The sequence below is a fragment of the Adiantum capillus-veneris genome, chromosome 4 (assembly GCF_014529385.1).
Source record: "Adiantum capillus-veneris isolate H3 chromosome 4, ASM1452938v2, whole genome shotgun sequence".
NCBI classification, from domain to species: domain Eukaryota; kingdom Viridiplantae; phylum Streptophyta; class Polypodiopsida; order Polypodiales; family Pteridaceae; genus Adiantum; species Adiantum capillus-veneris.
This window is the reverse complement of record NC_140934.1, coordinates 70,936,715-70,964,112: the sequence shown is the minus strand read 5'-3', so window position 1 is coordinate 70,964,112 and position 27,398 is coordinate 70,936,715. Positions and strand designations below refer to the sequence as shown.

Below are 27,398 nucleotides of genomic sequence, written 5' to 3'. Positions count from 1 at the left end.
TTACCTTTCCCCAAGCATGGCATAGAGGAGATCTTTTGTGGTGAGTTTCCTCATTTTGGATTTCGACCAAGGTACCTCTAGGAGGCTCATGGCGGGTGTTATTTTGGGGCCAAGAGCGGTACGCAAGCCCTTGCTTTCCGCACTTGAAACAGCGGTTATCCTTGCGATAACGCTCAAGCTCTTCAGGAGAGAGTTTATTTTTGCCTTTATAAACTCCCTTCTCTTTAGCTTTGTTGGAATTTCCCTTAGGAGACTTTTGGACATGGTCCTTCCCCTTAGGCTCATTGGAACCCTTGTTTTCCGTGGGCTTAAAATTTCTTTTAGCCCCTGTTTGGAAATTGATTCGAGAAGCCACCATAGTATGGTGTATAACCGCCGATATGGTGCGTGGCCTTTGGGAGTTGACATACTCCCACCATTTCTTCAGTTAAGCCCGCACAAAATTGTTGCTTTTGCTCTCCAAAATCCAACTTCTTGAAGACAGTGGCTTTGAGTTGTAAGTCCCAAAACTTGTCTACATAATTGTAAATGGATTCGTAGGGAGAGAGCTTCAAGCTTCGCCATTCGGTGAGTACTTTGTCTTTGGCATCGGTGGCCAAAAACTGCTTCATAATGGAAGCTCTTAAAGCTTTCCATGTTTGTGGAGCTTCACCGTTGGCCCGTAGGCTAGATCGCCATTGTCTGGTGGACTTTTGAAAGTGCATAGCTACATGGCATAGCTCAGAGGACTCCGTGAAGCCCTCATCTCTAAACGCCGCATCGAACTGTTGGATAAAGGCCAAGACATTGTCCATAGCACCAAAGGTGTCATCGTAGGTAAGGAAAGAGATGCTCCCTCCCTCTTTGAACTTCTTGAGTTTGGATGACCTCTTCCACACGGAATAGGATTTCCTATGGCCTCTTCTTTTTGATGGTTTAAAGGTTACACCATCACTTTCTTCAGAAGGTAAAGAATTTGAGGAAGATGGAGAAGAGGGTGACCTCTTTCTTGCCTTTTTCTTGCCTTGATCTTCTTTGTCTTCACCATCATTATCATAAGAGGAAGAGGATGAAGAAGATGGAGAAGAGGGTGTCCTCTTTCTCACCTTTTTCTTCTCTTGCTTTTTGTCATCCCTCTTTGAAGTAGGGTGTGGAGAAGTATGCGATGGTCTTCTCCGTTTTGGAGGTGATGGAGAGCGTTTAGCCCGCCGTCTTCGTGGAGCCATCTCCGTTGAGGTGGCGGGAGACTCATTTCTTTCCCATTCCTTCGGTGGAGGCTCTTGATTTCTCCTTTGAGAAGGAGATGCATCATCAAGGAGTAAATTTTTGAGCCCTTCGTATGGATCCTCTTCTTCTTCCCGAATCGGAGAGAGGCCTCTTTTGGAAGTCCCACAAGGACTCTTCCTAGGTGCTCTCTTGTCATGGTGGGGATCTTGGAGAATCCCATGAGCACGAAGCTGCCGTTGCACTTCACTTTGGAGGGATGGATTGCCCACGGCTTGTTGAAACCTAGAAACAAGATAGTTAACAAGCATCAGAGCATCATTAGTAGCCTGCTCATTAGCAAAATCAAAGTTATCAACATTAATTTCACTCTCTTTACTATTGTCAGCCATTCTAACAACTTTTTAGGTGTACTTTGGCACTTCAAGCCCTAGTTGCTACTCCTCTTTACCCCTTTAGAAAAAGCACTCAAGCTATTGTACCCGTGGCTCGAATACCATTAATTGCAAGGAATAGAAGAGAGGGTCATTCAACACCAAAAAAGCACCGGCTCCTATCAAGCTTCTAATAGCTCAATAGTGGTGCCAGAGGCAAGCCCCGTAGGACTCCACTATTAAGACCATAGCTCTCGACGGTGATGCCCCGTTATCTGCACAAAGGCAGGTGCACTGCAAGGCTAAAAAATCCCTATTCTACTTACTCACATGCAATTAATAATACCAACCATTTATATCTAGCTTGAGGACCTCCCTTCTTGAGCAAGAAAAGAGAAACCTTGTGCTTTGATACCAGTGTAATATTTAATGGCCTTGTAAATTTTGTGTAGCGGAAAATAGCATGAACATAGTGAGCATTTCATTAGAATAGATTCCTAATGAGAATAACAAGAGTGCTTGGGTGGAGAGAGCAACAAAAAGTATAACACCTAGTTAGATAGCATGAATAATACTTCAAAAGAGAGGGAAATTAAGCAATTGACAAGAGTTGAGGACCGGATTTGCATGGAGCCAGTCCCCCCTCCAAAAGGCTTTGTATTATAGTTTCTCCCATCAAGAGAGAAATTTTACAATACAATTCTTTGTGTTCCTTCAATACTAGCTAGTGCTATGAAGATGAAAACTTCAAGCACTAAGCACAACACTTATTAAACACAACATCAGTTCCCTCACGGTCTCAGACCCAAGACCTCACACACCTTCGAAGATGGTGAGAGCTAGCGGGGTATGAGAGTAGATTGAGAGGAAGAAGGAGTATTCTTACGAGAAAGATATACATCTCCTCACATGATCACTCTTATTAGCATAGCTTAGCTTAGTAATTAGCATGGTAGAGGAGATGAGCATGCATTGAATCTTGCCTCTTGGTATGATTTTCATCACAAAGCCAAGAGTTGTTGGTGTAAAGCCTCCCTTCTTACAAGCTTGGAGTAGGTGGTAAGCTTTCCATTGAAGCTTGAGAAGGAGAGAGAGATTATTCTTGCTTCACACATAGATTGTGTGAGTGTGTGAGTCAAATAATGCCTTTGAAAAATCAGCCCCCTCTCTCTCTTGGTCGACCCCTCTTGCTATTTGCTCATGCTTCCATCCTATTGGACCTCCCCAGCCTCAGCCAACGGATTTTAAGCAGCATAAGTGATAGCCTTTTGATATGTTTCCCCCTTTCCCCTTTTGTTAGAGCTTTAGGTAATTAATAAATTCAACTAAACTCTTATTGGACCCCTTTGCCTCCTGGCCAATAGGAACCAGGCAAGCCATTAGGCTGTTGAATGCTCATTGGACCCTGTTCAATAGTCTTCTAGAGAGCTTAATTGAATTTCTTGAAGGAAAAATTTGCTTTTCTTTTGATTAATAAAAAGCTTGTTCTCCCTTAAAGCTTGAAAAATCACATGGAGATGTTGCTTGTGTTCCTCCAAGGACTTGGAGTAGGTGTTGATATCATCAAAGAACACTCCGGTGAATTTGCGATAGGGTCTAAATATTTTCTCCATTAGACGATAGAACATGGCTGGTGCATTAGTCAAGCCAAAATGCATGACTAGATATAAAGACAAAAAATTTATACAAAACCTGGTATTTAGGATATCTTTATCCACTATCCTTTTGATGATAGCCACTTTTAAGGTCATTCCTACTGAAGTAGGTAGAGCCTTGTAACTGATCAAACAGATCTTCTACCCGAGGTACGAGAAATCTATTTTTGGCAGTGATATGGTTTAATGCTTGATAGTCCACTCTCTCTCTCTCTCTCTCTCTCTCTCTCTCTCTCTCTCTCTCTCTCTCTCTCTCTCTCTCTCTCTCTCTCTCTCTCTCTCTCTCTCTCTCTCTCTCTCTCTCACACACACACACACACACACACGATATGTACCATCTTTCTTTACACTAAAAGTACTGGAGAACAAAAGATAGAGGAGCTAGGCATCACCATCCCTTTGTCTACCAATTCTTGTACTTGCCTCATGATCTCCTCTTGTTGAGCTTGGGAAACTCGATAAGGAGGCTTGTTAGGCTGTGAGCTTCCTGGTAGGAGCTCAATTCAATGGTCATCATCCCCTCATTTTGGAGGTAAGTCCATAGGGATATCATTGAAGAACACATCTTGGAATCCTTTTAGAAAATTAGACAAGTCTAACTCTTCTTGATTCCTACCATTTACATTTGATGAAACATTAGGATCTTTTAGGGATTCTTTGACAAAAATCATGTACGCAAAAACTGAGCTCTTCATTAATTTATCAAAAGCAGGAGGATTTACAAGTGGTATAGTATGACTAGAGTCACTAGCATCTATATACATGCTCTTTCCCCTATAGGTGAAGTACATTCTCCTTTTAGGGAGCTTCATGTTGGCAACCATGCGGTTGAACCATGGTGCCCCTAGGATAGCATCCTTATGTTGGAGAGGAGAGATGAAAAAGTATTCTTTGTTAAAATAGCTTTGCACGTGAAGCCTCAACTTCCCAATCAAGGAAGTAATGGAGGCTTGCTGTCCCTTGAAAGCGGTGTCGGCAATTACAGTATCGCCCATCTCGAAATCTTGAATGCCCAACTTGGTGGCCAACTCCATCGATTTGAATTTGTGAGTAGAATCAGGGTCAAACAAGATGAAGGCATCATTCTCCCTTACCTTTCCCCAAGCATAGGAGAGAGGTGATCCTTTGCAATGAGCATCCTCTTTTGGAGCTTCGATAGTGGAAGCTCTAGGAGTCTCATTGTGGGCATTTCTCTTGGGGCAAGAACGATAACCATGTCCTTGCTCCCCACACTTAAAACATTTGTGGTCCTTGCAAAAAGCCTCAAGCTCTTAAGGGGAGAGTTTATTTTTATCTTTTTAAACTCCCTTCTCCTTGGACCGATTATTGTTGTTTTTGTTGTTGGAATTGCCTTGGGAAGAATTTTGGGCATTGGTTTTTTCCTTTGCATCAGTTTTGCCTTTGCTTTCCATGGGCTTGACATTCCTTCTAGCCTCTTATTGGAAATTGATGCGTCAAGCAACCATAGTGTGGTGGATTACTTTGGTGATAGAAAAAGGCCGTTGAGAGTTGACGTACTCGGTCATCTCTTCAGTTAATCCTGCACAGAATTATTGCTTTTGCTCGATGAAGTCTATCTTTTGAAAGATAGTAGCCTTGAGATGTAAATCCCAAAACTTGTCCACGTATTTGTGGATAGACTCATGGGAGAGAAGCTTCAAACTATGCCATTCCGAGTGGGTAAGCACTTTGTTCTTTGCATTGCTTGCAAGGAATCGCTTCATGATGGAAACTCGTAGAGTTTTCCATGTCTTTGGGGCTTCGCCGTTGCCAAGAAGGCTAGCCCACCATTGACGAGCCGATTTCAGAAAGTGCATAGCTACATGGAGTAGCTTGGAGGACTCCGTAAATCCCTCGTCTCCAAAGGCGGCATCAAATTTTTGGATGAAGGCCAATACTTTGTCGATAGCACCAAAGGTGCCATCATAGGTGAGAAAAGAGATACTCTTTCCTCATTCTTTGAACTTCTTAAGCTTTTGAGACCTTTGCCATACAGGGTAAGATTTGCGATGTCCTCCCCTCTTGTATTCTCTAGGAGAATAGCCATAGCTTTCGTCGGAAGAGGAGGAAGGTGAAGAAGAAGGAGAAGAGGGTGACCTCTTTCTTGCCCTTTTATTCCTTTGATTCCTCTCTGCCCTTTTGGAGTGACGAGAATAAGAACGGTGGGTTGACCATTTCCTCTTGGGAGGAATTGGCAACGCTAGACCGCCGTCTTTGTGGAGCCACATCTTCAGAGGAACTTAGGGATTCATTAATTTCTCTCTCTTTGGATTCCTCCTCTCGTATGGGAGAGAGTCTTCTTTTGGGGGTCTCATCAAGAGGCCTCCTAATCTCTCTCTCCTTGAACGGAAAACATATAAGCATGAAGTTGTTGAGAAACTTCAGCTTGCAAAGCAGGGTTTCCCATAGCTTGTTGCAACCTAGTAGCAAGATAATTAACAAATATGGGAACATCATCATTAGCATCTTCATGTGCAAAATCGAAGTTATCAATGTTCATTCTACTCTCTTGGTTATTGTTAGCCGTGCTACTTAAACTTATGTATAGATTACTTTGTGCTTTGGTACCCTCAAAAAACATAGTCGCTACTCTTCTTTGCCTTTGGTACCCTCAAAAAACTTAGTCGCTACTCTTCTTTGCCTTTGAAAATCAGTTCTCAAGGAGCCACACCTGTGGTTTAGACACTGTTGATTGCAAAGACTAGTGGAGAGGGTCTAACATTGCTCGGTTGATAATGGTTCCTGTTGAGCTTGCTCGTGGCTCAATGATGGTAAAGCCAAAGGCAAACCCCAAGAGGCTCCATTATTTAGACTATAGTTCCCAATGGTGTACATCGAACTAAGTCCTTCTCAACCAAGATATTAGATCCATGTCCCACTTACCCTATTGCAATTAGCAGGCCCAACCTTTCATGGACAACTTAAGGACCCCTCTTTTAAAGCAAGAAAAGAGAAACCAATAGCTTTGATATCAATGTAATGGAAATGGCCTATGAACTTTGAGAATAGTGGAATTAGGAGAATTAAAGAGAGCATTTTTGTGAGACTACTTTGAGAACATAGAGAATAAAATTAATTGATGGTAGCAACATAATCATAGTACTTAACTAACTTGGCATGAAAAATACTTTTGCAAGAGAGAGAGTTTAGAGAACTTGACAATAGTTGAGGACCGGATTTATGTGGAGCCGATCCCCCCTCCAATAGGCTTTTGTATTATAGGTTCTCCCATCAAGAGAGATACTTGGTACAATACAATCTTTGTGTTCCTTGTGACCTAGGTGATGCAATGAAGATGGAAAGCTTCATGCATCACGACCATAACATAAACTTTGCAAAAAGCATTAACTATCCCCAGCCTCAATCCCAAGGCCTCAAACACCTTCAAAGGTGGAGAGAGATAGCGGGGAATGAGGGTGGTGAAGAGGAAGAAGAAACATTCGATAGGAGAAAGAAGTAGTTCCTCACTTATCATCACTCTTCTTGCTAGCATACATAATAGCTTAGTAATGAAGATTGAGAAGATGGCAAGCTTAAGCATTGAAGCATGGCTCTTGGTTGGATTTGCATTCCATAGCCAAGAGTGTTGGTGTAGGCTTTCAACTTCTCTACTAGCTTGGAGAAGGAGATGGATCTCTTGCACTTTGCACTTCACACAATGTGTGTGTGTGTGTGTGTGTGTGTGTGTGTGTGTGTGTGTGTGTGTGTGTGTGTGTGTGTGTGTGTGTGTGTGTGTGTGTGTGTGTGTGTGTGTGTGTGTGAGAGAGAGAGAGAGAGAGAGAGAGTGAGAGAGATAGTGGGAGAGTATACCCCCCCAAGCTAGCGCCTAGCTTCCTTGGTTGACCCCCTCTTCTAGCTCATGAAAGAAGCTCATTGGACGCCTTCAAGCCTGACCAATCACATGCAGGGTGCATATCAAGCAAACATGCTAGCCTTGGAACAAGTGTCCCCTTCCTCTTTGAGAGAGAGGACTAGATAAATGAAAAAACAATTAATTAAATCAACTAAATTATCATTGAACCCCTTGGAAGGCTAACCAATAGGCTTTAGGCACACTATGACGGCAACATGAAGAGGAGCTTGACAAGTGTCTTATTTGCCTTCTTGGTATCAAGCTTGCCTTGTGTGAGGGTGTGTGTGTTCTCTCTCTAGCCCCTAGAATGAGGTCTCACCCTCCCTTGTGTAGGGATATGCATTGACTTTGTGGAACACCTTACCCTCAAGTACCTTAGTCATGGAGCACCAAACACTTCAACATGCATAAATAGAGTGAGCCCAACAATCTTTGTAGTAATTGAATACTTAAGGGACTTTTGTATATCCTGAAACAACCTGTTCCTAAATCTTTCACTAGTTTGAGACGCTGGCAAAGACCAATCCTTGCTTTCAAAGGATGGAATTTGAAAACAATGACAATGGGAGTTACACGACCCTAACCAACCAACATTTGAGTTCGAAATATGATATATTATAAAAGAATATTGTATTATCTGCAAGCTCCTTGTGCGATCTTCCTCGGTACATTTACTTGCCGATAAATGCATGGAAAGCATCAAAAATCCTAACTATGCTCCCAAATGGTTGCCAGTCTGTCCTGTTTGATGGACAAATAACTGCAACATACCAAACATAATATTAACCCCAAACCTACCAAAATAATCATGCACTAAATGAGGTATATGCTTAGAATAACTTACAGTTTGGTCGATGTCATGGAAAACTAGAAGAAGATGTTTGAAACCTTATGTCTGCATGTTGGAAAACATGTTGTATCACGACCTCTTTAACCCGCTTGCTTTGTGCACACAATGTAAAATCTTTAAGTTGTCCTTTGAAAGCCTCCACAAAATCATTGTGTTACCTCCTCTTCCTCATCCTCGTCTGTAATAATACCCAACTTTTGATAGTTATTCTAGATAATATCCATGCCTGATGATTTCTAGTATAGTTGTTAAAAATGCGAACATAGTCAATAATAGTGCTAGGCATTCGAGAGGTAGTCATGGTGTGTACTAGAACACACAGTACGATTAGTGGAAATATGAAAGGGGGAATACAAGGTTTTGAGAGGGAAGTAGAGTTACTCATAGCAAGATTTGGGCGGGAGCATAGATACAATCGTCTTCAATGGAAGTTCTGAAATTTTTTGGTACAAGTTTGCATTAGGAAATTTCGGAGGTCATTTGGAGGGCCATATGAAGAGAGAGAAAAATAGAGTGCGTCCAATGAACACGAAGGCTACGTTACGTAGGAAAGTATGTGGAAAGACTCAAAATATAGGAAAATAGCATAAAACTTTCACGAATCTAGGATTGTGGCATCGTAATTTCCTTCCTTTTACCGAGCTGTTAGGTGCTTGCCAGTGGTCCCACTTCTGATATTCTCTTATGGTCATTAACGTACTGGAGGGTGACCATTAAGCCCGCACAAGATATTGGAATTCTAAAACACTTTCCCTCCATTAGAATGCTTTCAAAGTGAATCTCCTCCACTAAAGCTTTTCTCTGAGAGCTATGGCTTCCACGTCTTCTCGCCCAAGAAGCTCCAGGTGTTTACTGTCTCTCACACCAACAACCAACAGTTGCACTTTGCCTAGAAGGCCAAGTAGTAGCATATCCTCAATTACAATATCAAATTCAATAAGTGCAGAGAACCAATGGGTTGGACAAAGGATAAACAAAGGTTCATGGGTCCTCATGCAACCAAGAAGACCCAAGAGGTCTAGTGGTATCAACGTTTACCGCTCAGCATGGAAGGCCAAAGTGTTGGATTTCAAAGTTGAAATCGGTAAAAGATCTGTAAAAGAAGTTCTTGTTCAGCATGTGTTTACCCATCCAGATGTGATAGCAAACGGTGGAAATGTATCAGATATACATCAACCACGTTGCAATTGTAAGTACTCTTGACATCTAAACTTCATTTGATCTGTAAGTACTCTTGACATCTGAACTTACTGATACTCTCATTATAACTTTTCTTATATATTTTGCAATGTTTCTCCCTCTTCTTATGAGCAATGTCTCCATTCTTCACAGCTCAATTACATTAGATTTGTCATTTTTACTTATTGATACTCTTAGTTTAACTCTTCTTATATATATTGCAGATGTTTATCCCTCTTCTTATGAGCAATGGGAGCCTGTGGAGTGCATAATAGGCCTCTTCCTTGTTGTTCATGCCCACATTGGTTCTCTACAGTATTCAGGGAGGAGCAGCAAAAGCCTGGCTGATGAAGGAATATTTTTTTATGACCACTTCTACCAACTCAGCTCAGGGAATAAGAATGGCATGTTGGTGAAAGTGCCTCTACCAACCGATTGGAACACTGTGGACTGGCCAATTCCTGAGGAAACAATGGTGGAGGCAATGCAAAGTAAGCTCTACAAGGATATACAAAGGTCTCTACGTAGCTCTATTCCCACCAAACTGGTTAGAATTGCAAACTTTTGTCCTGCTGCACTCTTCATAGAGTTGTTTCATAGCTACAACATCCGTGTTACAAAAACTATGTTCATGTGCAAGTCATTTCAGCAGTCATCCTGTGACAAACTTCTTGACAGAGGATGGTATGTAAAGGAAGAGATTGGCTTACGGTGCCAGGTCGCGCTTGATACTCTAGTTGTCAAGTACATGATTGCAAGCCAATCACTGTTACTCTCGTTTTGGTATATGCGATCACAAATGCTCAATGGTAAGTACATTCCTATGGACTAGGTTTCTGCAGGTTTGGAAGATAATCCTGCTGTGGATGTGGAAGTGATTGATAAAGAGCATGGCCTACTGTTGGTGGTTACAATAAGGGAGCTATGCAGTCTTCAACAGTTGTGGCATGACATAATTGAAGAGTCAATGGACAGGGACCTATCAGATTTTTCCTTTTTCCTAGCTGGCCATAAGGTGATGCGGCAAAGGGAAAAAGATATTTTGTGCAAAGAGTTGGATGGTCGGGTTGAAGTAGTGTCAATGTAACAGATATTCTTGTGAACCCAAGTGTATACAAATGGCTTTCAATACATGAAGTTTTTTGAGCTCATTTGTCAATTGTGCCCTGTGAAAAAGTGTGCTTGAAATACATTTCTTTACCATGTCAAATCTCTCTCTCTCTCTCTCTCTCTCTCTCTCTCTCTCTCTCTCAATGTTAGACAAGACAAAGACATGATAGAAGAGTCATCTTAATTCATTAGAAAGTACAAAATCGTCCGTGAACAATGGACTGAGATACAATTTCTGTAAGTATGGAATCAGAATGTCTTCAAGGTAAAAATCGAAGGAATGCCCCTCGAAAGAAGGTGGTGAGATAGTTGTTCCCGACGGATTTAGTTCTCCCTTTTCAGGAGTATCATCAATCAGTAGTGTATTAGTTGCATCAAAGGGTACACCGATTTGGCTAAACGGTTTGTACAAAAGAGGTAAGTGTGGTTTTTTAGGGTGGTAGTGGCCCTCGACGGTAACGCATTTTCTTTGATCATACAAAAAGGCAAAATCTGACGTGTGAGCGCTGCATACACTGCAAACTATTGTAACTAGTGGCGACAAGTTTTGCCTTTGCATTGAAGACCATATGGCAACTCTGAAGCGCGAAAGAAGAAACTGAATAAATTACTTGGTTCTTGGACGAACCACGACTCGACAAGTTCCCATCCAAAACGTTTGCAAATCCTCAAAGGATTCTGTGTCACCGAGAGGCACGCGCATCAGCATCAATCCATTGAGGTCCAAGATAATCAACCTCTGTAAAAGTTGAAAAGTACATATAAGTAGTTAGAAGTTGAACATATTTTTCCATACTTGAATAGACATTACCGGAACAACCGTATCTACAGGTAGCAAGGGTCCATACTGGGTCTCTGTAGTGTTGATGTCGTTGTTGCTCTCCTCTGCTTTAGCTTCATCAATCACATCTTCATAGTCATCATTCACATCTTCATCAGGGGCATTAGGCAAAATTTGGACTCACAAAGGGGCCCTTTAAGGAGTTTGACTTTACCTCTCTCTACCAAAACGGGCGCATGGATAAATTTTTGCAAACAAACTCCAAAGTTGACAGAGGTTTGACAGTTAGAATGTTCTCTTCAAGCTCTATCTATTGATATATAGCACGCCATGAGATTCCTCATATTTTAGAAGATTCTTTTTTTGATTCACCTATGATGTGACAACTCTGTCGGAATCTAAATGAACCAAAAAAAGGGATACACGGCAATGGAGCACATGGTGCTTGCATTAATGTTTGCTACCACCAAATTTCGCTCTTATTTATTGTCTAGACCATTCATAATCTTAACAATGGAAGAAGTATTTCCTTATGTAATGCAGCACATGGATGTTTCTTCTAGGATTTCCAAATGGCTCACAAGGCTACAAGAGTTTGACTACACAATGCAAGTAGAGAACTCCACAAGGGCCAGTCTAGGAGGTATTCTCACTCATCGCCACTATGAAAAGAAGCTAAAGATAAAGCCAAATGATCAAGATATTACACCCGTGCTGGAAGTCCCTAAGGTAGAGGAGGCTCACTCTCTTTTCTTTGATGGAGCCTACAAGAGGAAAGTGGACAAAGCTGCAGCAGGCATTGTCATCTTCAACGAGCAAGGGGACAAGGTTTTCTCCATTGGGAATCTCTTGGATTCTCACTCTAACAATGAGGCAGAATATGCAGCTTTAACTCTTGGGTTAGAGTGGTGTGTGACACAGGGCATTCAACGGTTAAATGTATTTGGTGATGCCATGCTTTTAATAAAACAAATACAAGGAACTTGGGCTTGTAAAAATCATATCTTGCTAGGCCATTTGCGCAAAGTCAAGGAACTTTTAGGGAAATTTCAAGTTGTACAATTACATCATGTCCCTCGAGCAGAAAATCAAGAAGCAGATGCTCTAGCTAGAGAGAAGTTGCAAGATGTTTCAGTGGTGGGTGCTATCAAGTTGAACCTGCCTCTCTTCCAAGGTAGCGATGCTATGCCTGACATCATGAGTTTCTTGGACACAGGAGAGTGTCCTAAGGATCTTACTAAGGGCCAAAAGCAGTGGCTTGTGCGCAAGGCAACAAAATACCGCCTTATCAATGACGACCTCTACTGCAAGGGTAAGGATCAAATTCTTAGGCGTGTACCTCTCTCTAGAGAGATCACTGAAATCATTTCAAGTTGCCATGATGGTGTTTGCGGAGGACACTTTGCACTTGACATCACTAGTAGAAAGATTCTACAAGCCGGGTTTGTATGGCCTAGTCTACATAGGGATGTGCATCATTGGTGTAAAACATGCAAGGAATGTCAAAAGGCAGGGGATAGGAGGCTCACATATGAGCCACAGACTCCTATAATCTCATATGGACCATTTGAGAAATGGGGAATTGATGCTATTGGGCCTTTGCCAAGGAGCCAATCAGGTAAATTTTATATCATCATGGGTGTGGACTACATGACCAGGTGGGCTGAAGCAGTTGCCACCACCCGGATTACAGCTAAGGAAGTGGCTAAGTTCGTATTTGAAAACATTTGTTGCCATTTTGGCACTCCTCTTGAAATAATTTCTGACAGGGGACCAGGTTTTAGAGGAGACCTTGTAGGAGAGCTAATGGAGAAGTTAGGTATCTCACGACGACACTCAACTCCCTACTACCCACAATGCAATGGTTTGGTGGAAAAGGTAAATGGTATGATCTGCAAGATCATCACTAAGCATGTAAACAATCACAAAAGTGATTGGGACAAGCATCTTATGGCTGCACTTTGGGCTTATCGCACTTCATTTCGCACATCCCTTGGGTTCACACCATATCACTTGGTGTTTGGTAAGGAAGCCATTTTACCCATTGAACTACAATTGGCTAGTCTCAGGGTGCTAGCTGGGCACGTGGAACGTCCTAATGCTCATCTCCACAACCACATTCTTGATCTAGAGAGGCTTCAACTAGACAGAGAAGATGCTATCAACTATTATGAAGCACAGGCAGAGCAACGTCGACTTACCTTCAACAAGGGACTTAGGGCAAAAGGTCTCAAGGGAGGTATGTTGGTCCTACGGTATGATAACAGGTTTGACACTAGGAAGGATAAAAAGTTTTCACCCAGATGGGAGGGGCCATTTGTCATTAGAAAGCGCTACGCCAATGGCAGTTACCGATTGATGGATGCAGATGGTAGGCTCCACAAAACACGTGTCAATGGATGGAGGTTGAAGCAGTACTTTTTGAGATTTGATCAAACACCTATGATGGAAATCCCCGAGGAGGGAGACTCCTCCACCTCAATTGAAGAAGAATCAGGTACAACGCTAAAGGCATGAATACCTCTAGCCTTAGGGGGAGGGCTAATGAGGCATGCTTTTCCATGCATGGGAACCCCCCCATATTTCTTTTCTCTTTTACCAAAAATATTTCCTATTATATAAGTTACTTTTGATTTTTTCTTCCCTTTTTCACTAACGTTTTAGCCTTTATTAAATAAATAATACTTATGCTAATCAATCGCGATGTAGCATAATAAGTAAGCTTTCTTTGTTGATCTCTCTTTTGACCTTAAAAATATTAAATATATATATTCTAGTATTTTCTAATATATATTTTTCATGTATGTATATTATTCCACTCTACCAAATATTTTATTCACTAGTTTTCATTTTCAAACCTCAACCCCACTTTCAAATTTCAATAATACCTCCATCTAGATGATTGCCAATCTTTTCAACACTCTAGGTCATGTTTTCATACACATGAAGGAGCTTACACTTGAAGGCAAGAGAGAAGTCCACTCAAAGGGGACCACCAAAAGACTTTTGCAGCCACAAATAATACATTATTTGGCTGAATTTTTTAAGTAAAGAAGAACCCCGAATCTGAAGGAGCGTTCAACATGAAAGATGTAGCTTGTGATCTCAAATTTTAGCTCAATTTTTTTCAGAATTTTTGGAGTTATGAACACGGAGATATGATTTTTGTAGTGGACCCCAGTTTTCTCGTGTAATGGTGACACAGGCCATCCCCACTTTTCTTCCTTCTAGAATGGCTATGGTTCTACAAGTCTTCAAGCATGATTACAAGAGACAAGGCTCTTTTAATGAGGTCTTGACTAGTCTAGAGTAATTCTATCACCATTTTTGGAGGATCCATCCTCATCAACAAATATCCACCTTCGAAAACCTCTCTTATAATTTTCTTACCTCTCTCTTCTCTCCCTGATAAGCTTATGTCTAGCCAAAGCTAAACTATTGTAAATATCTCCTATCCTCTACATCCTACCCACATTCTCTCTTCTTCTCTCTCTATTGACTCTAGTATTTTAAATAATGAGGAGACAAGATGGGAGCCACAGTCACATGCACCCCATTTTCCTAGTCACCAAAGTGGGACACTCACCTCAAATAGAAATATTGCTAAATCCTCCCCTCCTTCCCTATATAAGGAGGCCATGAGAGCTCACTTGGGGGGAGAGAGAACACACACACACCTATCCATACACACTCTTGTGCTACATGCTTGTAGCATGAACCCTAATCACATAATCACAACACCATCACCATGCACAAAAGATGAGCACCACACCTCCACACCACTTGTAATTAAGGGTTGAAGGCACAATTTCAAGAAGAAGAAGGGTGGACACACTCATGATATTCCTCGCCATCAACTCCCATCTCTCCATTATGCCTCCTACGATCTTGTTCCCTTCTCATTTTCCTGCCATACGCTACCTATTGTATTCATCTTTTTCAAGCAATCAACACACTCCATCTTGGTGCCATACTTTGTGTCGCTTTGGATACATCTCATTGTGAGTATGGTATATGCTTGTTCCTTGCCATTTTTTTTCTGCTTATGTTAAGGTGTGCGGATTCGCCACCACACACACACACTCTCTCTCCCTCTCATAATCCTATCATCTTGCTACTTCCATCTTAAGGTGTGCGGATTCGCCACCTTTTGTATGAGAAGTGAGCATACTTGCATGTATCCCTGACCTCGTTATCTTCCTTACTACATGCACGCGTAGCGAGCCCATTCTCACTCACTCACCACTCCTCTCACCTTATTCTCCGACCACCCCATTCCACATTTAGGCATTGTTTTCCATGCATGCTTCATTGTGTATATGTATGCGTCCTAGCCGCATATCTTGCTAGGTGGTGCCCCTATTGTGTATTCCCCATGATGAGGCCATTGTGCATAGTCTTGGTGTAGAGGCCACCGGGTCTATTTTTTTCACTTCCGCCTCTCACCACCATTAGGCCCCTTATCCGACAATACCAATTCTAAGCACTGCAGGGCTACTTATCGCTCTGCTGAGTTCTTAATCTTCCAAGAAAACCCGATATATAAGTACACGAATTTCTCCACAATTCTACAAAGGGCATGCATTGTACAGATGTGGACATTCACAAGTAGTATTTTCAAAACCGGTCGAAAAGCAGGATCCTCAATGTGACGTGTTAGAGCTTTTCTCCACCACTTTGGGTCCATGACCTTTGCAGGCTCCATGCAGAACAAACACGGCGACTTTGCCATTGCACCCATTCCACAATTATACATGCACTTTAATGTTTTGAGGTCACCTGCAAGATGCCACTGAACTTGAAAGTCTCCCCTTCCATCTAGACGTAGTACCTCTCCCTGGTTAGTCTGTCGATCAATCACCTCCGGAATATTAGTTCGATGGAACACCCAATATAGAATCTCATGATCTTCTTTCTTTACCTGCAACACAAAATAAATGAGACTTAAGTAGATGTGAACATTTGAGCTTACCTGAGAATCTCGCTTACCTCAAACGCACCAAGCCACCATATGTTAGATTTTGATTGAGCACTAAAATACAAAGGATCATCACTGGGACACTTTAAGAGGGCTCTATTCATTAAAGTAATAGTAACACGCTCTAGCTTTTTCTCTTTAACAAGCTCACACTCATCGAGTTTTAACACAAAATGTAATACCCCTCGTGACTCTTCAAATGTGATGTTGTAAAACTCCACCATTCTCTTCTATAACATCTGCAGGTCCATAAAAATATTATTGAACTCATCATATGCCATGTTTTCTCCATGGCCACTGTAAGTTGCTTTAATATGAAAGGGTTGTCCAAGATAGTCTCCATGTGGCTCGTTAAGCTGAAGCCTCTCTTTCCAAACACTTGAGGCGGATGGTAGAAGTTTGGATTTTATACCCTTCTTAACAAAGATGGATGAGACAGACTTTTGGATAGCCGAATATCCTCTTTTGCTTACACCAAGTGAATCAAGTGTGCCTTGTATCTCTTTTGCAGGCACTGAGTTCTCTGAAATAAAGCAGTCCACTACATTTCGTTGTAGGACCTTAAACTTCTTGTCATGTACTATATCTGCTGCCAGGCTTCTACTTATAAGTGGCTTCAATCTCTTTCCTATATTGGCTTTGGGGTCAATGTTTTCCTTGTCAAGATAGATTGAATCTCTACATGAAGACAATGCATAAGTAAATAAAAGAAAATTTGCTTCACTAACACTATTTAGGCACATGAAAACAATGCATAACAAGAAAAAACAAAAAGATTACTTAACTAAGACAATGTAGCCAACCAAGAAGCATCACCTTAATGCTCAGATTCTTTTCTAGAGACCTCCGGATGCAACCTGCAATGTTTCAAGATTGCGCAATTTCTTCTTTCGGATACGACCACCCAAGATGGTGTCCTTCATTTGACAACTTCGCACCTTTCCTTTCAGTTCTTGTACCTCTGTTTTGTGTTGCAAAATGGTAACCTGATCTGTAGAATGTAAATGTGAAAGGCGAACAATCTCACATTGTTGAGCTTGGAGAATGCCCTTGTAAGTTTCAGCTTCTCTTGTAAGAGATTTGCAATAACCCAGAAGGCCCTTTTCTCCATCACCAGCAAAGGTCAATAAGCTTGTAGGATTGACAAATGGTGGAGACGCATTAGTCATTGGATTCTTAGGGTAGAGAGAGCCTCTCGTCCAGATATCTATGTGTTTAGCTCCCTGAGCTCTGAGCGTGTCTATGGAAGCGGGAGGTATATGTGTGTTTGTTTTACTATGCTTAATCAATGGTTGGTACTCATTGTCCAAATCAATGTGAAGGTGATATTTGGCTCGTTTCTGGGTAACATTTGTGCCATTTAAGGAGTGCGCCATTAGCCAAATGTGCAGGTTTAATGGAAAGTGAATAGCGGTTGCGCCTTCGTCCCTCCATGTTAGCCTCATTCCCTCCATATTGACGAGGTTCATTCAATGCAACTGAAAAGAGGATTATCCCTCAATCACTACGAACGAATGTTCAGAAGAGTGAGGAATCTACTTAAAGTACACTTTTTGAACTTTTACTATGAAAGACCCAGCTCTATTATTTGCCATTTTTTCTAGAGAGAGAGTGCAAAAAGTAAATTTTCTTAGAAGGCCCTCCAAATGACCTCTGAAATTCCCTAATGTATGAGTTATGGCATTTATGCTTTGGAAGTATGAAATTGTATAGTTTGAAGAACAAAATTATTTATTTATTTTATTTTTTTTTAACGACTTTGGCTCTAAAATGTTGATTTTCTACGTAACGTAAGGCTCTTTCTCATTGGTCGAGCACTACTCTCTCTCTCTAGAACTAAAAGGCCCGAAAGTGAGTCCAAATTTCTCCACACACACACACACACACACACACACACACACACACACACAGAGAGAGAGTCTTGTGCACAACCACATGGCATTAGATACATGTGAAATATCTCTGGTACACGGACTGAAAATTGCTTAGCATACACCATCCCTTCCTTCCCAAAGGCAATGCCAATAAAGGTTTTTAGTGAGTGCTAGATTTAAGGCCTATGTCAGACACGAGCATCGGACAGGGTATCTCTAGTACACGGGCTGAAAATTGCTTAGCATACACCATCCCTTCCTTCCCAAAGGCAATGCAAATAAAGGCTTTTAGTGAGCGCTAGGTCTAAGGCCCATGTCGGATACGAGCATTGGACAGGGCCCAAAAACCCCCAACTAGGCACTCTGGTTTTCACACACGAAGGCTATGCCAACATGTTAAACATGTGAGCACACTGCTTCATCAACAAATGAGCATAGAGCAGCTAATTCACCTTCTAGGTTTTAAGGCACACATAGGTTCATGAATGCCTTGTTGGTTTCTTTGAATATTCGCAATGGGTTGGGTGTGCGGCCGGATGATATCGTGAAGCAGTGGACACACAACGCACGCGATGCCTTTTTGCCAATTCAGTCGCACACGTCCAGGCGAAAGTGTGTCACGTGCCTGACACACATCACGTGACCCGCCACATCACCACTTACCAATTGGAGCGCATGTGAGAGTCGCGAACGGAGATTGACGTGCGTAGAAACTTGAAATCCGATCATCTTGAGAAATCAAAAGATCGTGCTTCATCGTCGTTCAGCAAAAATACGACTATGGGGCGCCCTCACTTCCTTCTCCTGCCCTTCGTGGAGCAAGGGCACATCAACCCCATACTCTGCTTAGCTCACCAGCTCGCCGCCATCGATTGCAAGGTCACTTTCGTGAATGCAACACCCCAAGCATCCATGGCGCATCAGCAGATGGCGCAATATTTAGCTTCTGCCCAGACAATGAACGCAGCAGCGATAGAAGCTCTTACTGTTCTTTATCAGCAGAAGACGATTTCTTCGGCGGCTTGTTGCAATTCGTGGCCCTTTCGCCATCGCCGAACGTTGCTTCTGTTGATCCTGTGTTTAGTCACAAGCAGCATGTGAGCATGAGCTCCTGACATGCGGTCTTGCGACAGAAACTTGCCGCTCTTGAAGGACAGCAAGCGCTAATTGAAAAGATTTTTGTGGATTCTAAGGACTCTCCTCTCCCCATTTCCTGTATCATTTGCGACCTCCTCATGTGGAAGTGGGTGGGCAAGGTCGCCGACAAGAATTCCGTTCAGTTATCTCGTCTCCTCACAACCAACGCGTTGTCTTTTTGCAAAATCATGCCTACAGAATCGGCAAAGGTGTGTATGTACCCATGTACGCACACACACACACACACACACAGGCTACCCGCATTCGCGATTTTACTCTTGCGTGCAGGGGCGGAAATGGAAGAGCTACTTGTGGACAAGTTCAATTTTCCCGGCAAGGATGATGCAAGACGACATGGCCTCTTCAGCATCAGAGACTCTCCGGAGGTGAGGATGCGAAAGTGAAAGTACTTTGATGCGTTGATGGAGGGGATAGAGCAAGCGAAAGCTCTGCACTTTCTGGTGAACTCGTATAAGCACTTGGAGGAGCCGCTGCTGCCATTCATACAGACGACGGGAATGAAGATGACATTTATTGGCGTGGCTACCATTAATCTGCATAAGAACAGCAGGGAGAATCGCAAGGCGCAGAAATTAGCAGGGAGCGCGTTGATGGTGCAGGAAGAAGACGAAGAGCACATCATGCAATGGCTTGATGAGCAGGAGAGAGGCTCCGTGCTGCTAGTTTCTTTCGGCAGCGAGGGCGTGCTGGAGGTGGCTCAAATCGACGAGATCTCCATGGGCATCGACAAAAGCGGCTGCGGCTTTTTGTGGGTTGTGCGCTCGGAGACACAGGCGTCCGGCCGGCCACCCAACGCGTTTTGCCAGCGTTCCAGCAGGCAAGGCAAAGGCTTTGGGCGACGTAGCGAGCAGTGCTGCAGCATGAGTCCGTGGGCGGCTTTCTGACACACAGCGGGTGGAATTCCACGTTAGAGGCTTTGAGCTATGGGGTGTCCATGCTCTGCCTGCGTTTCATCGCTGTCATCCCCTTAATGCCAATCTTGTGCACTACTTTTGGCGGGTGGGCTTGCGTTTGCCACAACAGCATGCATTTGCAGCTTCCGATAGCTCTATTTTGCTGAACAGGGGTGACGTGGAGAAGGCCGTGCGAGCCCTAATGCAGCCTCTCTTTTCCCATAGAGCCGCGCATTTTCGACAGGTCGTCAGTCTGGCCGCGCATGACGCCCACAAAGACTTGGTTTCTTTTGTTCAAAGCATCCAAATTAATTAGCATTCTTTGTATTTTGATAATCTACATCTCTTTCTTTGGCCTGCCCAAAGAGCAGCTTATACTGATGTGTATATTGACTATACAGATCCTTTGTCTTCTCAATATGTTAACCCTCACGGCTCACGGACATCCTATTACCTACGACGGACGTTGTAACCTACGGCGGACATTGTATTATTTATTTGGTAGAGTCAGGTACCGGGCTTGTCGGTCCAATAGGAAAAGGGTAAGAGTGATCGCCGATGAGAGGCGCACTCTAACTGGAACATTCAAGGGATTAGTTGGCTAAGCATGGGCGCCCAAGTGTGAATGGGGCGAGCTCATATAAAAGTCAACTAAACCTAAAATTCACTCATTCTCTCATTTGTGCAATTGAAGAGTGCTCTTGCTCCATCTCCTTCTTCTTCTTCTTCATCTCTTTGTGTGTGTGTGAGAGAGAGAGAGAGTGAGAGTGGGAGAGAGAGGGAGTGTGTGGGCGATCGAGCATTACGAAGGCACGACGGCGGTGAAGCGGTTGAGCGTGGCGTAGCGGCGTCTCCTTCTTCTTTGCGGCGAGGAATCCTCCATGAAGCAAGCGTAGAGCGGTGAGTGACACACCATCGCCTTCTTTGAGCTTACTAGTTTAGGCTTGTTGTGTGCTTGGAGCCATTTGTGGCTCGCACACGGTGTATCGGCAAGTTCCTTGCATTGACACGTGCGACATACACGCACATTTTTGGCGCCACTGCCGGGGAATGCCATACATGAAGCTCGAGTAGCACTCTATGCTTCTCCGTGGTGCAATTTCTATTGTAGGAAAGGTAAGGAAGGAGTGTGTGTGTGTGTTGAGAAGAGGGATTTGGTGTTATAATGTGTGTGTTTTTTGTTAATGGAGTTTTAAAAGGTTCTGTGTTTATTCTCTGTGTATTAAGGTAGTTAGTTTTCTTTGTTAATAGAGATTTCAAAGGTTCTGTGTTTATTCTCTGTGTATTAAGGTAGTTATTTTTCTGTGTACAGAAAGTAGGAAGTAGATTAGTGAGAGTTAATATAGTGTGTTAGTGTGTAAGAGTAGGTATATTAGTTAGAAGTAGGTAGATAGAATGTGTGTGTGCTCTCGCGCAGGCCGCGGCGACATTATCCTTTATAAAAAAATTAAAAAAATTAAAATTTAAAAATTTTAAAAAAAATAAAAATAAAAATAAAAAATTTTAAAGGTAGGACCGGGATCGGGAATATCTCCCAGACCCAAGCCCAAGCTCACACTCAAGCCTAGGCCTCAGTCGCCTTTTAAAAAAATGAATTTTAGCTTCACACGTAGCTAAAAATCGATTTTTTGAGGACCAACGGAACGTCAGATGCCCGAAAATTGTGTTGTAAAGCACACAGCGACCCTCTAAGTGATACGCTCGTTTCGAGCTATCACACACTTTAATCAAAAAAATCAAACATTCAAAAACATTCAAAAAACATCAAAAACAAGAAAAAATCAAGTAGAAAACGGGTGCAAAACACCCACAAAACAAAGCAAGTAACCTTTAAGGGTACTTGCCGACACTTGTAGGGTACCCAAACCACATGTATCTACACTCTGGTCGTGTGCTAGAGTCCGAACAACTAGCTAGTGCTTCGATTTACGGGGGTACTCACTATCCTTCCACGCTAGGGTCTACGCCCTCGGTGGGGACCCAAGGTAGTGCAACCCAAGACCCAAATATAGCGGCTAGCGACTCTTCCTCTAACTACGATATTATGGAAGAGCATCTTACACAAAGCCCCGGGGGAACAAATGAAACTGTGCCTAGCTGGGCCCAACAACCTGGAACTAGTGTTTTTAGCCGTTTGATGGAAACTTTTAGTAGAGCTACGCGCTCTGAACCTACGGCTAGTGAAGTAAACGAAGGGGGTGGGGAAGTAGAATCACCATTCACATCTCCTGTAGCCCCACACTCCCTCAGAGTGTCCACGTGCACATTCTACCTACCTCATTTAATGAGGGTCCTACCGAGATACCACCTTCCAAAGTCGCCTCTAAGGTAGCGGTGACTAAAAGTCAGAACACGGGAAGCAACATTGCATCCACCTCACGGCAACCCTCTAGTACACCAAGTTTGGACGGGGTATTTCTCAATGAAAATTGGGAATATGACCTACACATGGAGACTTTGACCGACCTATACATGGGCTACACATACCATGTGGGTTGGTTAGAAGTTGTACAATCCACATCTGGTGCCACTAGTCTAGAGGAACAACAACACATGATCTGCAATGTCATCCATAGGATTATCCAGTCCGAGAGGCAAAATCAAGGAATAAACATACCTTCGACGGGTCCTATGCAATTTTTAGACACGGGCAAAGGGAAAAAACCCACTCTATCACAAATGGAGACTCCCCCAGTGAGTCCCATCGATCCCCCATATGTTGTTTCGACAGGGGTCTCAAAGCAATCTGAGCCCACAAGTGATAGCTTTACTTTTCCAAGTCTAGCTCATCTTTCCCTTGATGACACCACGGCTACCATGCCTACCCCAATGATGGGCATGCCAAGAAACACGCCATGGACCTCATTTGTTAGTAAAGCACCGCTACATGGTAGCGCAATGCCTGCAATAGTACCTACAAGTGCGTACCAATCGTACGCACCTATGGGTCATCGTACTCATGTAGTCTCTACTCCTCCCATTGTCTCAACTACCTATGCTCCACAACCACAATACACAAGTTCTTATTTCCATGGGACTATACCGGCTAGCATTAGCATGTCACATCCAACGTCTGCTATGCCTAGGGCCACTCATATGAACTATGGACCACCACATGGCACAACATCATACCCAACAAGGAACCCAAGGGCTTCCTATGCGCCAAGCCCAATGCCAATACCTACTCCACATGTAGTCTCTGGAGCACCTTCACCCACGGTGCCTGCTCACTTAGGTGACTTGGCAACATTTGCTCAAGCTATTGGTCGATCTATTGCTGAGGATATGTGTAACACGCCTGATAGAGATCCTAGAAGTAAGGCAGTACAAATAGCCAAGCTCACACAAAAATTTAGTGGAGACGAGGATGTGAGAAAGCATATCGAAGTGTTTGAACAAATATGCGATTCTCTAGGAGAACACAATGACCTACATAAGAGCAATGCTTTAAGACTAACCTTAAGTGGAAAGGCTGGGGATTGGTATAGAACCCTAAGGGTGGAAGAAAAAACGATTTACCCTACTCTTAGGAGACTGTTCTTAAAACAATACATACGAGAGGGAGTACTTTGGGGTGTAGCCTCTCAGCTTCAAAAAGCGCAACGAGAGAAAGGAGAGTCGGTGAGAGACTTTATAAGTCTCTTGAAGCATTTGAATTCTCGTTGTAATCCAAATGAGCGCTTCAACAATAACCAATTGCTTGATAGATTCATTAGGGGATTACGACATGAGGATATCTACAATGGCCTAGTCATTGAGGTATCACCACTTTGGAAGCAGTCACCACCAATGCGATCCAATTGGAGGATAATCTAATGATTCAAGGAGAAAGAGTGTCTGTTGAGTCTAAATCTATTAGCTCACAAGCATCGGGGCATCAGCCAATGACCCTAAAGCCTATTGCTAAGGAGCCAAAGATATCTGAGATGACTTTAGCAGATCTCACCAAGGCTATTCAAGAGAGCCTTAGAGGCAATCGTGCTCCGCAGAACAATCATATGTATCCAAGAAGGGAGCAACAATGGTGCTCAGTAGGCTATGGACCGCATAGTACCAGTGAATGCCCTACTTTTAGAGTAAAATTCAATGGGAACTGCAATGCATGTGGGAGGTATGGTCATCAAGCTAAGGATTGCATAGTATTTCAGCACGCGATGGCCAACAGACCAACCTTAGCATGGACAGACACACCTCGAGTGCCTGCATTGATGCCAGCCCCACCTCTTGAACAAACAGCACAACACATGGTCCCTAGGGCCCAAAATGTTGTTCAAACAACATCCTTACCACCTCCAGTGCTAGGACCGCAACCACCACATCCGAGAATCACTTCTGTGAATCAAGTGGGTTGTGAGTCATCTATTTCTTGTTTGGAAGGCTATGAGGAAGATATAGATTCTAATATCGCCTATGGGATGGATGTGCTTGAAGAAAGTCCACAATACTACATGGAGGACTATTGGGGACAAGTCAAACCTGTATATCAAGTAGCTGCTCTTGCGGCAAGAGGCCAAAATATCAATTACACCGCTAAGAGACCACCTCTTCAATGCTATGAGTGTGGAGGTCCACATCGTGTAGCCGAGTGTCCTATTAGGCTACAAAAGAACGCCACACTAGTGCAAACCAATCAAGCGAGCACGTCTACAATGCCGATACTCATGTGTAATCGATGTGGCATAGATCATTTGATTGCCCAATGTCCAAATAATCCAAATGCACCGAAGATCACGCCATTAAACTTGATTGAAGTTACCGAGGAGCCATCACCAAGTACACCCGTGGTACCAGTAAACATACTCACACGATCGATGCTCCAAAAACAAAATTATATTCTTGAGGAAAGAGACACAGCATCAACTGCCCAATCTCATAAAAAGAAGAAAACGCGAAGGAAGAGATCGCACAAAGCAGCGAATTCAGACCCCAGTTCAAAAACCAACATAGGGACTGATGATGACCCCGTATATATGAACGACGCTGAAGAAGATTCTGATTCAGGTGAAACCATGGAGACCCAAACGACCACTAACATAGAAACCAACAAGGAAGATCTTCATGAGCCACAATGGCCACGATCCAAAAAGAAGATAGGAACTTACCCAAACCCTACAGAGGAGATTGAGCGAGTCAAGCAATTAAGGAGTTTGGTAGAAGATACCCAAAGGGATCTAGAACCAGCACCTAGGAAGATCCAGATTGCAGACACTGTGTTCCCTACGCAACAACAACCTCACCAAGTCCATAGACCCTTGGACATACCTAGTGTCATCCAAGAAGAAAGTGACTTAAAGTCATGGGAAAGTGGGCGTACTCACTTCTTGATGGAAAGAATGTTTACAGAGGGACTACCTGATCCTATCGAAGAAATGGAGATCCCATCTTCCCCATGTCAAGGGACTCAAGGCCAAAAGGTGCCGTTAAACATTGCCAAATTGATGGATTTCATGTCTTCAGAAGTTAGAACCACCATCATGTCCAAACTATATAAAGACCCCGAGCTAGTCTCAGTTCTTCGAGCCTTCCTCAATGGAGAACTAAAGTTTGGGCTACCACAATTTGCACAGATGGATGGAGCTGGGGAGATTCCAATAGAGGAGGAACACTTAGATCCACAACCCAACCTAGATGAGAACCTTGTTATAGAAATACATGTTAACAAGTTGGGACAATGCTTTGAGGGTGATGAATCCAATGCGACTATACCAATCACTACTAAGGGAGTAACTGTGAAGGGAATCCTTGATGGTGGCGTTGGGGTTAGCATTGTGACTAAAAATTGATGGGAAACTATGGGAAGACCTCACATTGCGACCACAACCATAGTAGTGAAGATGGTCAATGGGTCTATCGTTAAACCTATTGGGATGCTAGAAGATCTCAAGATAAAGGTTTTTGGACATAAAATAAGAGTTACCTTCATTGTTATGGATTTCTCTAAACACACTATGGCATCGAAGATGATCTTAGGACGCCCTTTCATGAGGGAAGCAAAAATGGTGCATGACTGGTCTAAAAACCATGTCTACTTGCAGTTCCAAGATTCTGTCATTCGAGTGGATCTTGTGCAGGGTCGAGCACATCCTCTAGGAAATAGGTTTATAATTGATCATAGATCTGACACCACAATTCACTCGGCCCCATTGCAGTATTGTTACACGTGTAAAGCGGACACTGATGTTGAGGAAGATTCTCCTTATATGGATGTACTACCTGGGATGAGTGAGTCGGACAATGTGGATTGGGTCCACCTAGCAGCAACCATAGACACTTGGGGAAACAGGGGGACAACTTGGGTAACACCTGAGGGGGATGAAATGCCCGTTCCCTTAAATATGCTGCAAGCAATGCATATAGCTTCTGACAAGACTCATCCTAATATAACAAAGAAAACATACAAGTGGGTCCCTAAAGCTTCTTTAACGACCATGGCTAGTACTAAAAAAGGAAAGCCTTGTAAGAAACGTAACACTCGCTCCAAGAAAAATAAGAAAATGTTGCAATGGATTCCTAAACGACTATTGGAAGCCCAAGGCTACTATCAAGGAAATGATCAAATCTGGGTGCCAAAACGTAGATTGTGTTCTTACCTGTCACCTGACCCATGTGAGCCCAATCCCGTAGCTCCAAAACGAATCAATGATCGCGGAAAGAAAAAAATCACAGAATGCTACACACCCGCTATAGAGCTAGTTTGGGTACAAAAGAAAGAACAATTTGTTCCACCTAGCTCAGGAAGGGGGGAGTCCCATGAAGCTTCTAGCTCCTCATGTAATGCATCCATAGAGGTAAAAGCTTCTCCACATCCTCCACCTACAATAGTGGACCTCCATAAAGCTACAAAGGAATCCACACCTCCCAGTTTTCAAGAATCACCTACTGAACCAGTTCAGGTTCGATCCTGGGAGAGTACTTTACCACCCTTGCGACTCGACGTGGCACCTAAGGTAATAGAAAACTACTGGAAAAAATCCTCACCTATTACCAACTGGAACAATTGGTTTCAAAGGGTGACAAGCTCATTTCAAACGGTATGATCTACCCAAGGAAGGGGGGAGTGTTTGCTGACAGTCATCATTCACTCACTCCCCTCTCAACCTTTCTCCCTGAATTCTTAATCTCCAATCTTAGGGAATGTATATATAAAGCCTTATACTCACAAAAAACAAAAAAAATAAAGAGCAAGAGCAATTAGCAAACAAGTATGCACAATAAAATTCAAAACATTGACCCGGACCTACACATTCACATCTGGTGCACTAAAACAGAAACATGTGCCATAAAACACCTTTGATCCTCATCACTCGACGGATGGAGGGTAGGTATAATTAGTACGATAGGAGTGTTTTTGTTTTAGAGTTGAGTGACTAGCAAAGTTTCTTTTTCCCACTAATGTGCCTCCTAGAGGTATTCTTTGTGTTTCTCACTGTGTACACGAACGTGTTGCTGTGGTTAGGATTTGGACCTTCTTGGAATCTTTCTCTCGTTCA

At 43.0% G+C, this 27,398-nt stretch overlaps 1 pseudogene; it reads left to right on the top strand.

Moving 5' to 3' along the window:
- Window positions 1–23,723: 23,723 nt before the first annotated feature.
- LOC147459387 (uncharacterized) lies at window positions 23,724–26,945 on the top strand (annotated as a pseudogene).
- Window positions 26,946–27,398: the final 453 nt, after the last annotated feature.